General features: G+C 39.7%; 1 protein-coding gene across 1 annotated transcript in view; it reads left to right on the top strand.

Annotated features, from left to right (window-relative positions):
* Positions 1-13839, top strand: part of IRS1 (insulin receptor substrate 1) — a 64535-nt gene extending 50696 nt beyond the window's left edge. Inside the window, exon 2 of the mRNA XM_004033291.5 lies at positions 12812-13839. The gene's annotated coding sequence lies outside the window, so the exon portion shown is untranslated. The remainder of the gene's footprint in view (positions 1-12811) is intronic.
* The last annotated feature ends 829 nt before the right edge of the window (positions 13840-14668 follow it).

Below are 14668 nucleotides of genomic sequence, written 5' to 3'. Positions count from 1 at the left end.
CTCTTTTATTTTGAAAGCATTTTGTCAGCGTCTCAGGCTATGGTCTAGAAAGAATAGAAGCTGTTGTTTTCTTGGTGTACTCTGGGACCTGCAGCAGCTCCTGTTGCTATATTTAAGGAGGATCTGTTCTTCTTACCACTGCCTCAGGGTTCAATCTGAAAACCCTGGTATTTAACCACCTGGAAATCAACTTGTTCTGTTCATTGTCTAATTTTTAGAATCTGGAACCCTGTGTACTCACGGATGATGATATATGAGCCCCGAGCATCCCCCCTTTGCTGTTTTTTGTCAATATTAAGTTTTGGGAAAGCAGACCTAAAAGTGTCTTCCTGAGAAGACATTTTAAACACAGAAACAGCAACTATGATTTGTATCTCAGTCTTGCATTTGACTACTGGGTTTTGTTTTGTTTTGTTTGTTTGTTTGTTTTTTGATCATAAATTATCTTCTGAGGTGTGGATATTTATCTTATAAAGTAGAGAAAACCTCTATGAAACAGTGTTCTGATTTAGGAATAGCCTCTTAGAGAATAAATTTAGTGGATTTATTTTTTAAAGTGAATTTATTTTTTAAAGTTTACTAATTCTGGAACAGAAGGAATCTAATATTTAACATTTTGGTTTGGTTTTTTTTTTTTTGAGACAGAGTCTCGGTCTGTTTCCCAGGCTGGAGTTCAGTGGCTAGATCTCAGCTTGCTGCAATCTCCATCTCCTGGATTCGAGTGATTCTTGTGCCTCAGCCTCCTGAGTAGCTGGGATTACAGATGTGCACCACCATGCCTGACAAATTTTTGTATTTTTAGTAGATATGGGGTTTCATCATTTGGCCAAGCTGGTCTTGAGCTCCTGAGGCCTCATGTGATCTGCCCTCCTTGGCCTCTCAAAGTGCTGGTATTACAGGTGGGAGCCACCATGCCCGGCCCTTGAGGATTTTTTTTTTTTTTTGACTCTCAGAGATTTGACGGCAATGAGCGTGATGAATGGGTTGTGTAAGTAATGTGTCTCCTTGTTCACTGCAGCCTTATCTCATTATCTCCCTGAGCTTTGCAAATGATTGTGAAACCAGGTATTTTCTCCATTTTATTAAACTGTTAATTTGTTGCAGTAGGCTGTCCACTGTGTTGTAAGGGGTCTAGTAGTATTCCAGGCCCTTACCCATTAGAAGCCAGTAGCATCTCTCCTCCCCAACCCCTATCCTGGTTGTGACAACCAGAAATATCTGCAGACATTGCCAGATGTCCCCTGTGGGGCAAAGTTTTTTCACCCACACAAATTGAGAACCATTACCCTAGAGATTTAGTGAAATGCTTGGAGACTAGAGGGTGTCTGCAAAGAGAAATTGGTTGAGCCTCATGAGCGTGTTTCTGCCAAAGGCCAGATGGATGGCTTCTGTCTGGCCCTTCCATGGGTCTGAAGGTGACCCCATTTATTTCCCTTGGGACTGTAGTCCCCTCAGAGTCTCTGTCTTAGTTTGGGCTGTTATTACAAAATTGAGTTGATGGTGGCTTAAACAACACACATTTATTTCTCACAGTTCTGGAGGTGGGTAAGTCCAAGAACGAGGCACCACAGACCCTGGTTTGGTGTGCCCTCTTCCTGGTTTACGATGGCTGTCTCCTCATTGTAGCCTCCTGTGGTAGAGAGCAGAAAGCAAGCTCTCATGTTTCATCATAAGGGCACTTATCCCACCCATGAGGGCTCCACCCTCATGACTTAATTACCTGCCAAAGGCACCACCTCCTAATACCATCATGTTGAGGGTTAGGATCTCAACATATAAATTGCAAGGAAAGACATGTTTCAGTCCATAACAGTCACTATAAATATTTCTTAATGACGGTTCCTTAGCTAAAAGTTGTCACTACCTGTTTATTAAGAATGGGGCACAACTGTCCACAGGGTGCTTTTAGCTCAGCCAGACAGGCAGCTCAACCCTGCAATAATGTGATATGCAGTTTCGTTTAAGAATGCTGTTAGGGGCTGGGCATGATGGCTCACACCTGCAATCCCAGCATTTTGGGAGGCAGAGGCAGGTGGATCACCTGAGGTCAGGAGTTCGAGACCAACCTACCCAACATGGTGAAACCCCGTCTCTACTAAAAGTACAAAAATTAGCCAGGCGTGGTGGTGCGTGCCTGTAGTCCCAGCTACTTGGGAGGCTGAGGCAGGAGAATCGCTCCAACCTGGGAGGCAGAAGTTGCAGTAAGCTGAGATCAAGCCACTGCAGTCCAGCCTGGGTGACAGAGCAAGACTCTGTCTCAAAAAAAAAAAAAAAAAAAGAATGCTGTTAGGGAACTTTTAAGCAAGTGGCTTTTTCCACATTAAAAAGAAAGAGGCTGAAATGTCAGATAATGGAGAAAATAGAGAGGGGCAGGAACAAAGTGGAAGTAAGACTTGAAAGATGAAAGCAAAAGAACAGGAGCTTTGGGGTCAGTAGGTGAAAGGTCGACCCCTCATTGTCAACTGGAAAAATTTTGCCTCTTTACACAAGGCAGTCAGTTAGAAATTTGCACCATTGTCTGCCTCAGTGACCTTAGAGCTGCAAGCAGTGGATGCATTATCAATTATTTTAGATTATCTTTCTGAGATTTCCCTCCCTCCTCTTCCAGCTGCCAACGATTAGATGTGCATCTGGCAGCAATTTCAGTTTTTCATCAAGTTACTCAAGCAGCATTGACTGGCTAGATCACACTCCTGTTCAGTTTCTTCAGATGAGAGATTGGGGAAAAGAATTTGGAAACAAAAGCCACCCAATTCCCTGCCCCCACCCCCAACAATCATAAACATGCTTTAGAACCTAGAAATAATGCATAAGAATCTCACTGAGCACCCATTTAAGCATATTCATGTGATTTCTTTGTAAATACTTTCAGTAGTATTAGAAGTCTTTCATTAGCAGACTTAGAATGAGTGGGGGACTTCAAGCTTCTGATTTTTTTCAAGCAATAGAAGTGGCCTTTCTGATGTTTCTGTAGATAGCATTCATTTGAGATCTTCCCCTTTGTACGTGAATGCTACTGTCTCAATATTGAGTTTGTACTCTTTCCTGTGTAGGTAGACAGGTCCTTGTATAATGTTGTATTACATATCATATCTTTAGCCTTACTACTACTGCTACTTTTACTTTTTCTTTTTGTTCTGGCATTTTCCCCTTCCTCCTTTCTGAAATAACTTTGTCCTCTCTTCGCAAGATGCATCCTCATTTTGGCTTCTGATTCAGTCCTTGCCTGGCATTTGGTTGGTGGATTCATCCTTGCTTGCTAGTTCCACAACAGTGTTTTTGGCTGGTGTGTTTTCAGGTATCAGGAAAATATGTGGGATCCAAGGGTTTCTAGTTCTTCATAACAGTAGTCACACTAAGAGCTAATGATTGAGGGCTTATTATGTGTCAGGCACAATGATAAGAAAATGTCGTGTATTATCTCATTTAATCTCAACGAGAACCCTGTGAAATGGACAATGCTCTCCTGTGTTACAGATGAAAACATTTGGGATTTTGGAGGGTGAGCAACTTGCCTGAAATCACAGAGAAAAGAACATTGAGAGATGGGATAATGGAACTTGTCTTAGTTTCCTTTCAAATTTTAATTCAGAAATAAGTTTTGACTTAAACAAAATTATCAGTCTTTAAAAAGCATGACAGCCATGTAATAGCTCCATCTTCATTCTGAAAATAACCTTTTTTGGGGTTGAATTCCCTAAAGTACATTTTTTAATTCAAAATCGCATACAGGTTACTCACTTGTCACTCAGAAAGAGGCAACTCAAGGGAAACACACATTTATTGCATTATTACTTTACTGTTAGCAACAGTTAATAGCTTCCTCTTTAACATGAGCTAATTAATATGGTTCCTGCCTGTGTATGGCCTTCTGAAATCTAAGATGAATGGTATACTTTTCCTTGCTCCTTTTACATTGACTTTTGTTGAAGAATTACTATCATAGCCCAGAAATCTTTATGACTTGCATTTCCGTAACAGATATTCTTCAGGTAAAGCAAATGAGAACTGTGGGTCAAATACATTTGAAATATGCTGCCATATACTTGTATTATAATCAGTTTCAGCTGGTTTCAGAGAGGGAGTGTTTCTTCAATAGTTAGACCACTTTGTTTTTTTTTTAAAGAACAGTTCGCTTCAAAGAATCCCAGATCAAATTCTTCTCAACGTTTTCCCCCTGATATTCTCCTCAATGCAGAAAGGAAAACAAAGGCTAAACCTTTTTTGCTTCTGTAAGATGATGGCTTCCTGGAGACGTTCCTTAGATCAGGGGTCTCCAACCTTTTTGGCACCAGTGACAGGTTTCATGGAAGACAATTTTTCCATGGCTGGGGGTGAGGGGATGAATGGTTTCATCAGGCATTATTTTCTCATAAAGAGCATGTGCAACACAGATCCCTTGCATACACGGTTCATGATAGGGTTCACACTCCTGTGAGAATCTAATGCTGCTGCTGATCTGACAGGAAGCCGAGTTCAGGTGCTTATGCTCATCCACCATTCACCTCTTTCTGTGGAGCCCGGTTCCTAACAGGCCATGGATCTCTACCAGTCCACAGCCTGGGAATTGAGGACCCCTGCCTTAGATGTATGTTGTAGGGAAAATCTTCTACTGAGGTTGAGCTTGCCCCTATTAGAAACTACTGGGAGTGGCATTGTCCTCTGTTAGGCCTGTTTAAGGATCAGAAAAACCTATGGGAAGATCATGGCCCCACAGCTGAGGTACCTCATGGTTGTTTTGGGAGATGCTTGTTCAATTCAGTAGATTTTTCTTACATGACCAAGTTCTTCCATAAAGTGAACCACAACCCATATTATCGGGGACTCTAGCTAAAACTTGCGGTGAGTAGGAAATAGATTAAACACAGGTTTTCCCACTTCTCCAGCTGCCAAAAGTGATGTCAGTGGTGTTAATGATTCTTACCTCAGTCCGCTGCAGACCAGGGATGTCTATGCAAATACTTGTTCGGTGCCTGATTCCTGGGCTATTATGGAAAAACTGATGATGCTTGAGAAACGATTGGGTAGTCAGACAGTTACTCAAATGTAAAATCAGACGCTTGCTTTCTTGAAGCAATTTGACTCCAGGGAGAGGGCAAAGAATGAGAAATCTATTAGTTTTTAACAAAAAAAGCAAAGGCAGTGAAAATAGGCTCTGCCTGATTCCCTTTTGTCTAATTATAGAAACAGTTTTGCACACAATTTTCACCATCCATACACTAAATGAAGTTCTGATTGTAATGCAAGTCTACCGGTTTGTATCAAAGCCAGACCTATAAAACCTGTATCCTGTAATCTGACCACTACAAACAAAACCCCAAACCCAAAAGTGATGTGAAATTACAATAGAAACCTCAGAACTGAAATGTAATTTCTGTGAGGGAAAGGATGCTGCAGAAATAGTGCCCATGAAAGCAGAAGAAAGACATTCATATGACATTCTCACTTAGTAGGGAATATTCTGTCATATTACCTTCATGTCTTTTCATAACAGGTTTATTTTGGTTGAGCTCTGTTAAAATTAAAGCTTCCTGGCTGAGCACGGTGGCCCACACCTGTAATCCCAGCACTTTGAGAGGCCGAGGCGGGTGGATCACCTGAGGTTGGGAGTTCGAGACCAGCCTGGCCAACATGGTGAAACCCCGTCTTTGCTAAAGATACAAAAATTAGCCAAGTGTGGTGGTGTGCACCTGTAATCCCAGCTACTTGGGAGGCTGAAGCAGGAGAATTGCTTGAACCCAGGAGGGGCAGGTTGCAGTGAGCCGAAATGGCACCACTGCACTCCTGCCTGGGTGACAGAGTGAGACTCTGTCTCCAAAAAAAAAAAAAAAAAAAAAAAAATTAAATCTTCCTGCCTGAGAGTACGTGTGGTCTGACTTGAAATGAAGAGGGACTTTTTTTTTGTTTTTTTTTCCTAAGTCCTTTTACCTTGAATCTGTCATGTACATAGGACAAACTATAGTATTGGTAAAAGGGAGATTGGAAACATTTTGATTTGCATTTGAGGGGAGGAGCTGTTATGGTCTTGACCTCATTTTCTTTATCAGCATGCTTCCTGTTAATAAAAAGAATGGGAATAACAGAAGTGGATATTCTTTGGCTTAAAAGATGTATTAATATTTATTCAGATTTCCTTAATATATCACTGACAGAATACTTTTAATTACTGAGAACTAAATGTTGTTTTGTTCTGTCTTCTCCACAAATTCCTAACCATCCTGAAAAGTTTCTAGAATCTCCTTCCACCTTTGGTAGCTGGGGAAGGAGAAATTCACGAGACTGACAGAATTCAGCCCAGTAGCCTCTGCCAGAGCTGACAGGCTTGATGGTTGCCTTTCGGTCTTCTTCTTTTTTTTTTTTTTCATAATGCATGTGCCTTTCTTCATTGGTGGTCTCCTGAAGTCACCAGCCCTGCCAGAAGCTCTTTCACTGGGACAAAAGGGGAACTGGAGCGAGATGGCCTCTCACATGTTGGCAACTCTCCCTGAATTTTCTTCCTTGGCAACCCTGCGCACTGGAAGATCTGGCCAGCAATCTTGTTATTTTCACCAGCCCTCTCCCATGTGACTTGCACCAGGCAAAAGTGCTATTTAAGCAGCTCCATTAAAGCACTGGCTTGGCTGGTTGGCTTACCCTTTGCCATTTGAGACCACAAAACCAAGTTCTTTCCAGCTCAATCCTGGCCTGTTTTAAAAGAAGTTGGTTTCCTTTCTTTAGCTAAAATGGCTTTCTCCTTTCAACATCCAAGTAGCAAACATGTTGGTCTTACCTCTAACTTTAGTTCAATCTTCACTTGATGTGTGTGATTATGATCTGAAGGCCTTAGAGTTGAGAATTGAGAATTCACTGGTTAGTTTTCTCCTTTTCCAAGCTTCAGCTTGCCCCCATACTTCCCAGCTGTCCCTTGTAAAGAACGGGGGGATTATCCCATGTCCCAGACTTTAGAGGCTCTCTGGATTTAGCTCTTCTTTTTGTATCAGCAATATGACCATAGTTAATAGCGCTGGACCAGGAGAATGCAGCTTCCTCCTTCTGTGCTACTAACTCAAATGCTAGAACCAAGGCTTTAAGCTGGGAACTTCCTTTAATAAGTGTTTCACAGTCTATCCCCATAGGTCGGTGGTCATTTTTATTCATCTGAGATTTTATAGTGGGATTTTATTGAGGTATGAATTTTAATGAACAACACCCATCTATTACCAGAACTATAAAGGTATTTGAGACTGATGATAATATGTGTGTGTGTGTGTTATGTGTGTGTGTGTGTGTGTGTGTGTGTGTGTTTACTGGGCTCATTTGCCAGATTCAGGTATGCTGAATGTGTGTGTTGTAAGGTGCTTTATTAATAAGCATTCTAGAAGACATGATTTGCTTCCAGTTAGTGGTACTGTAAATTAAGTGTATCAGCAGTGAGGTAACTGAAGAATTGTGGTAGGAGGGAGGGGTATGCAGTTTAATGTAATTGTGTGAAATAAGAAATCAACAGACGTGGGAAGACAGAATAGAGAGAGGTTACAGGCATCATTGTCAGAATCTTGCAAAGTACAGAGCTACCCACTGACCCCTCTGCTCTCATGAAGGGAATCTTTTCTAACCTGAGACGAATCCTGTTCTCCTGGCTCTTCCAAATATTTTGCCTGTGCCCTTCCTTTAAATACTGAGGCTTTTGGAAACTAAAGCCAGGGAGCCAGAAGGTTTTCCTACTTTCAAATTCCTACTCTCCCCATATTATACAATGCACTGGGATGATGGGAAAGGGATGGAATATCAGGACGCTTTAAAAAGTTGGGTAACATTTCAAAAATTTTTCTCATCATGGATTTTTAAGAATGGGAAAGATCTAAGTATGATTAAAACAGTATTTTCCTTTCCTACTTAGACTTTTTGGGGGGACATTAAATGCAGCATTTTAAAAGTTCAAATCCTTTAAGTAGATTGTGAAATTACAACCACAGCTGAGTAGTGGTTTTTCTGGCGGTGGGGAATATAAGTCATGTTTATTCCTTCTTTACATCTTCCTGTATTTTATACATTTTCTGTATTATATTCAAGGTACTTTTTTTAAAAAAAACACACAGCTGTTTATGTTAACTGAAAGAGAAATATGCTGTTTTGATTCATTTCTTTAAGTGGAGGAAATTAATTTATATTAATTTTCTAGTTCCATCTACAATATAAGATTTCAAACAATGACCTCTATTGAAAAAAAGTCATCACTACGGTCATTTTTTAAAGCACAGTTGGATAAGGAAGAGTTACTTTCTAACAATTTAGTATGTAACAGTGGCCAAGCAACTTAAAATATTTTACTCTTATTTCCCTAGTAAAAGTAGAAATGACTAGCAATGCCCCAACTAGATTTTTATTACCATATTGACCTTGATTTAACATATTGGCAAGAAGTTTCAAAACATATAAATACAGGATAAAAGCATTTGTCAATTGTTCTGACCAAGAATGCATTGCTGAGTGTACAGATCTTTCCATCATACTTATACTCTTGTGCTGTTTCCAGCTGCTTTCCCAGTAAAAACGATCAGTAAGCTGAGACAATGTAAAAGGAAGCAAAGTCTTTATTTGTTTTTCAGCTATTGTAGGCATAGTTTAAGTGGGTAGAACCCAGAAGATGTAAATTCCTACTAGATGCAATAATGCAATAATCCATAGGTCTCAAGTAGCATTGCTCAAGTGTTGACTTATTTGATAATGCTTTAAAAATTACATTTTTCATTACTGGCAACAGGATTAGGTGGGTTTTATCTTACAAGAATATACACGCAGAAGGACATAGTAGATACTGATGTGGTGATGAAATTTTGTCAAAATGTAATTTCCTGCTACTAAATCTCGTGACAGGTGCATTGTATTTCTGCCTTCAGAAGTTATTCCCCAATGATGTAACCAGAGAGAATGCATTGTAGGAACATCACCACTTGATATTTGCACAGTGTCTTCTCTTAAGGAAATGTTTTGCTTTTTTGTTTCCAGTTTCTGCCTGTTACAAATGAATTTTTGCATTTGTAAAACTTTGTAGCAATATTTGCTACCTCTGGTCTGTCGATTGTCTCCCTTCAGTCAATTGAAGTGGTGTATATATAAAGTGTATTAAACATATGTATGCCTATGCGGGCTTTTCCCCTGCTTATTCCAGTCTTTATCATTGTATTTATGCTTATTGCATTGAATGACTGACTGCAAGACCCTAGTATGGGCATTGCTTTTTTCTTTTTTAAAAAATATATTAAGTTATACAAATGTTTGCCTTTTTTGAGTGAGTTGCTTTATTCAAGTTCAGCCTTGCTTGATTGTGAGTATGTGGAGCTAGGGAGATACAGACAGATGAACTTTAGTCTCATTAAGCATATGTTGAGGTCTGTCTCTAAAGTGAGGAGACTTCCTTTCCAACAAACTCATCAGAGCAAGTGTTGTACACAACTCTGATTTTGGAACTTCGGTTTCGGAACTCTTTGGCTTTAGATAATACCTCTCTGGGAACAATTACCCAGCTTAATCAGTCCCATTATTCACCATATTTGGCTCTCAAAGCTTTTTGGCTGTCTCCAAAGATCAAACGTGTCCTCAGAGGGCTAAGACTGGCTGCTATAGACACTATTCAAAAGAATATGCCCAAGGCTGAGCAGGCATTCCAAAAATGCTGCAAACAATGGCTGCATGACTGGAATAAGTATGCAGCCCCCAAGTTGGCTGTTGTGAAGGACAGTTCTCACTGAAGGATGTCCATGTCATTATTTGGTAGCTAAACTTTATGTGCCTACACAGATACACACACCCTGTACAAAGACAAACAGGTGTGAACTTCAGACTTTCCCTTTTGAGACAAGTGTTGATCAGGACTTAAGATAAGGGGCTTTGAAAAGTAGTGTGCTAAGTAAGACTTTGGAAGGAAGGTGTCAATGCACTTGATACATCCTTTTATTCCCTGCTCTTTGAACATACTTGTGGATAATGACAGAGATCATTTCCAAGTGGCCCAAAGCAATAGATTTCAGCACCCAGTGAAGCCACCTGTTTTTGCCTCTCCTCACAGGGCCCTGGGTCTCTGTCCTTATGCATCCATGCAGGTTGGTACCTGTAATGATAAAAGAGGGTACAGTGTGTTCCTGTACTAAGCTGTTTACCCACCCCTTCTGGAGAAGAGCCAGATATGAAATGAAAAACATACCATATGCCCTTTGCTTTCTTGCCCATTTTATGTTCGGCAGTTTGTTTGTCACAAGTCCTTTAATAAAGTGTGGCCTTCCTGCCTAATTAGAGGCCCAGAGCTGTGAAGCTCTGTTAAGCGCTAATCTAGAAATTCTGGTGGGAACATTCCTATATGCATTCAGGAGAATCTTGACAGTAAATAAGAGATCTGGAGCTTGTTGTGGGGAGTTTCCTAGCATACCAATGGCTTGTGAAGGGATGGACTTTCTTTTCATTCGTAGACACCACAATTGTAGACACGCAGAGTAAATCCTGTTTCTCTGGCAATTAAAGGGGCAAACTTGGAATGCTTCCTTTTTTGTTTGTTTTTATATTGGGATCGTCATGCCAAGTCTTCATTAGTGAGTTAAAAATACAGTTTGTTTACCTGTCTTTTAGAGGCAGAGTTAATATTTAAAAATAAATAGAAATCTCTTGAAACTAGAGTCATCATTTGGTAAACTTTGACTTCTCAGAAAACCATTGCGTAATGAATGATGACTGATGCCAGCCATGATCATTCCCTTCAAGAGGAGACAGAGGGAAAAAGATATGAGGTTGGTCCAAAAGTAATTGTGGTTTTTGCAATTTATTTTATGGCAAAAACCGCAATTGCTTTTGCACCACCCTAATATATTGGTCCACACTTATGTTGCATGTATTTTGGAAGCTGTCACTATCCTTGTAGGTGATGTGCATTATTACTGCTACATCTTGACCTTGTGTCAATGTAGCATGTCCTTGTTGTCTCTATAATTAGATAAAGACCTCTTAGCTTGTCATGCAAGGTTCTTCACCATCTACCTCAACCTACATTTGTAGACTTAATTCCTTCTATCCCTCCTTAGATATCTTGGGGTCCAGTGAAGCCACATCCTCTACTTGAGCCTGCTCACGGCTACCATCTCACCCCGTAGGACCTTGTCATATGTTCTCAATGGGAAGTGTCCTTTTCCTTTTCATTTATTTAACTCCTATTTATTAAGTACCACCGTGTGGCAAGCCTTGTGTTATCTTCTGGGACTGCAACACCAAAGCAACATAGACACAATCCCAGTTCCCACATCCCCACATTATTCTTTTTCTTCCAAAACCAAGCCAGGTGTGTCAGTGAGATGCTCCCCTTACACCCCTAGCTGGGAGGATTCTTTCCATCCTCCATGTGTCTAGAGCTATTGCCCCCATGCATGTATCTTGGCATGTACTGATGTCTACTTCACATGCCATGTATTTATGAACAGAACTTGCCTTCCTTTCTAGAGTTACTAGAAGGCAGGGCTTCCAACAGAATCCAACTCTCTACACTTCCTAGTATTTAGTGCAACCATGTACTCATTCAACAAGTATTTCTGATCTACTCTCTGCTAAATACCCTTTGATGCACTCTGTAGATACTGATATTTATAGATAAGTTTTGAATGCATGAAAAACAAGGACCTGTAAAAGACTAGGTAGTGTAATACTTGAGTAAAAGATGCTTTATGAGGTTGAAAAGGAACCAACCCAAATGTCCAACAATGATAGACTGGATTAAGAAAATGTGGCACATATACACCATGGAATACTATGCAGCCATAAAAAATGATGAGTTCATGTCCTTTGTAGGGACATGGATGAAATTGGTAATCATCATTCTCAGTAAACTATCAAAAGAACAAAAAACCAAACACCGCATATTCTCACTCATAGGTGGGAATTGAACAATGAGATCACATGGACACAGGAAGGGGAACATCACACTCTGGGGACTGTTGTGGGGTGGGGGGAGGAGGGAGGGATAGCATTGGGAGATATACCTAATGCTAGATGACGAGTTAGTGGGTGCAGCACACCAGCATGGCACATGTATACGTATGTAACTAACCTGCACAATGTGCACATGTACCCTAAAACTTAAAGTATAATAATAAAAATAAATAAAAAAAAGAGTCTTCACTCTGAATGGGAATCATGGATAGTACCCCTTTAAAATTTACCTTCTTGACTTGCAAAGAAGAAATGCTGTGCTTCTGCCTAAATAACTTATTTCTATTAGACGTAAATCTGAATCTTTTTGTTTTCTTATTTAATGATTAAGCAGGTCCGTTTTGCTTGGGTCTCCCTTTGCATCTAAAATTCTCATGTCAAACAATGTTTGTGCACATTAAAAATTGATTTCCGATTTTGTCATGTGAAGCTCTGCAACTTCAAATTCTAAAATCTGCAGCTGACTTTCAACCAGAAGGAGATAGAACACAGACTGACTACAACCCGCTCATATCGGATGGTCATTTTACATAGCAACTAATGATGTATGTTTTTGCTTCAATCACAACACCAAAGAATTTTCTATTTTTCCTTTGCTAAACCTCTGAAACATCCAGATCATGTTGATTTGTTTACAGATTCCACGTTGATGACTTTTGGTTAGTGATTTCTTTAGACTCTTGCATTTTGAAATAAATAAAAAGCTAAATACAGTTTGTTGATCATATTTAGGTGGACAGTACTACTTGTGCCTGTAACTTCAGTTTATGTGACACTGCCCCTTGTAAAAGAAAGGTTCTAAAGTAGTGATTGTGCAGTTTGAGATACCTGTGGTGATGAATTCTTTCCTTTTTCTTTTCAGAATGAAGACCTAAATGACCTCAGCAAATCCTCCTCTAACTCATGGGTACCCAGACTCTAAATATTTCATGATTCACAACTAGGACCTCATGTCTTCCTCATCAGTAGATGGTACGATGCATCCATTTCAGTTTGTTTACTTTATCCAATCCTCAGGATTTCATTGACTGAACTGCACGTTCTATATTGTGCCAAGCGAAAAAAAAAAATGCACTGTGACACCAGAATAATGAGTCTGCATAAACTTCATCTTCAACCTTAAGGACTTAGCTGGCCACAGTGAGCTGATGTGCCCACCACCGTGTCATGAGAGAATGGGTTTACTCTCAATGCATTTTCAAGATACATTTCATCTGCTGCTGAAACTGTGTACGACAAAGCATCATTGTAAATTATTTCATACAAAGCTGTTCACGTTGGGTGGAGAGAGTATTAAATATTTAACATAGGTTTTGATTTATATGTGTAATTTTTTAAATGAAAATGTAACTTTTCTTACAGCACATCTTTTTTTGGATGTGGGATGGAGGTATACAATGTTCTGTTGTAAAGAGTGGAGCAAATGCTTAAAACAAGGCTTAAAAGAGTAGAATAGGGTATGATCCTTGTTTTAAGATTGTAATTCAGAAAACATAATGTAAGAATCATAGTGCCATAGATGGTTCTCAATTGTATAGTTATATTTGCTGATACTATCTCTTGTCATATAAACCTGATGTTGAGCTGAGTTCCTTATAAGAATTAATCTTAATTTTGTATTTTTTCCTGTAAGACAATAGGCCATGTTAATTAAACTGAAGAAGGATATATTTGACTGGGTGTTTTCAAATGTCTGCTGAAAATTGGTAATTGAATGGAAGCAAAATTATAAGAAGAGGAAATTAAAGTCTTCCATTGCATATATTGTAAACAGATGGAGATGGGTGATTCCTTCAAATCAAAAGCTCTCTTTGGAATGAACAATGTGGGCGTTTGTAAATTCTGGAAATGTCTTTCTATTCATAATAAACTAGATACTGTTGATCTTTTCTTCTGTCCCCTCCCCCCACCACTTCTGTAAGTTTCCTGCTCTATTCCCACCATTTTTTTCTGTGCACACATTATGATATATTTCATTTCCTGCATTGTCTTGAGAAAGACGATAAGACAAGTGAGCTGTTGCTAACCAGAAATTAAAATTCCAGTAAGTGTTTTTCATTATGACCAGGGCTATGTGTCACCTTCCCTAAGACCCTTACCTTATCTCATATTTTTTGAGAACTTCCAGTGTTACATTATTTAACTGAATGTAATTGGCCCATTTGCCTTGGTGGGTGCTGGCCTATTAGTGATTAGTTAACAAAACAGTGTACAGAGAGCACAGAAAAGCTTAATGACCTGCTACTGAAACACCTAGCCAGCAGTGAAAATGTTAATTCTTTTCTTGTTTGGAAAGTATACACGTCTTGGAATTTTTTCCACGTGAAAAACAAATGGCAATGAATGCATTTAAAGATATTGCTGACAGATTTTTAAATCTTTTTACCAGGAAACTTCCTAAAGGTTAAATGAATTAATGCAAATATCAGGCTCCCTCTGAGTCTGTGGGAGCCTCTATCTCTCTATCAGGAATTTGCATCCCTACTATTGGAAGGAGCAACATTTTATTTCTCTGAATGCCTAAGCTCCCTGGGTGGGAGTGGGGACTACAAGGTAGGGGCCAGGGTTGGAGGGCATTGTAGTGGCTGCTGCCTCCTGATGAAGTGTTTGGGGACCCCAGCTCTACTCAAAAGGGAGCGGAGATAAGTGGAACCCCTCACACTGCTGAGGCCCGTGTTACTGTTCATTCAGCCAGATGGCATGTACCTCACAGACTTGT

This window comes from Gorilla gorilla, chromosome 11 (assembly GCF_029281585.2).
Source record: "Gorilla gorilla gorilla isolate KB3781 chromosome 11, NHGRI_mGorGor1-v2.1_pri, whole genome shotgun sequence".
Lineage (NCBI taxonomy): Eukaryota > Metazoa > Chordata > Mammalia > Primates > Hominidae > Gorilla > Gorilla gorilla.
The sequence above is the reverse complement of the archived record's forward strand: the minus strand, read 5'-3'. Positions and strand labels throughout refer to the sequence as shown.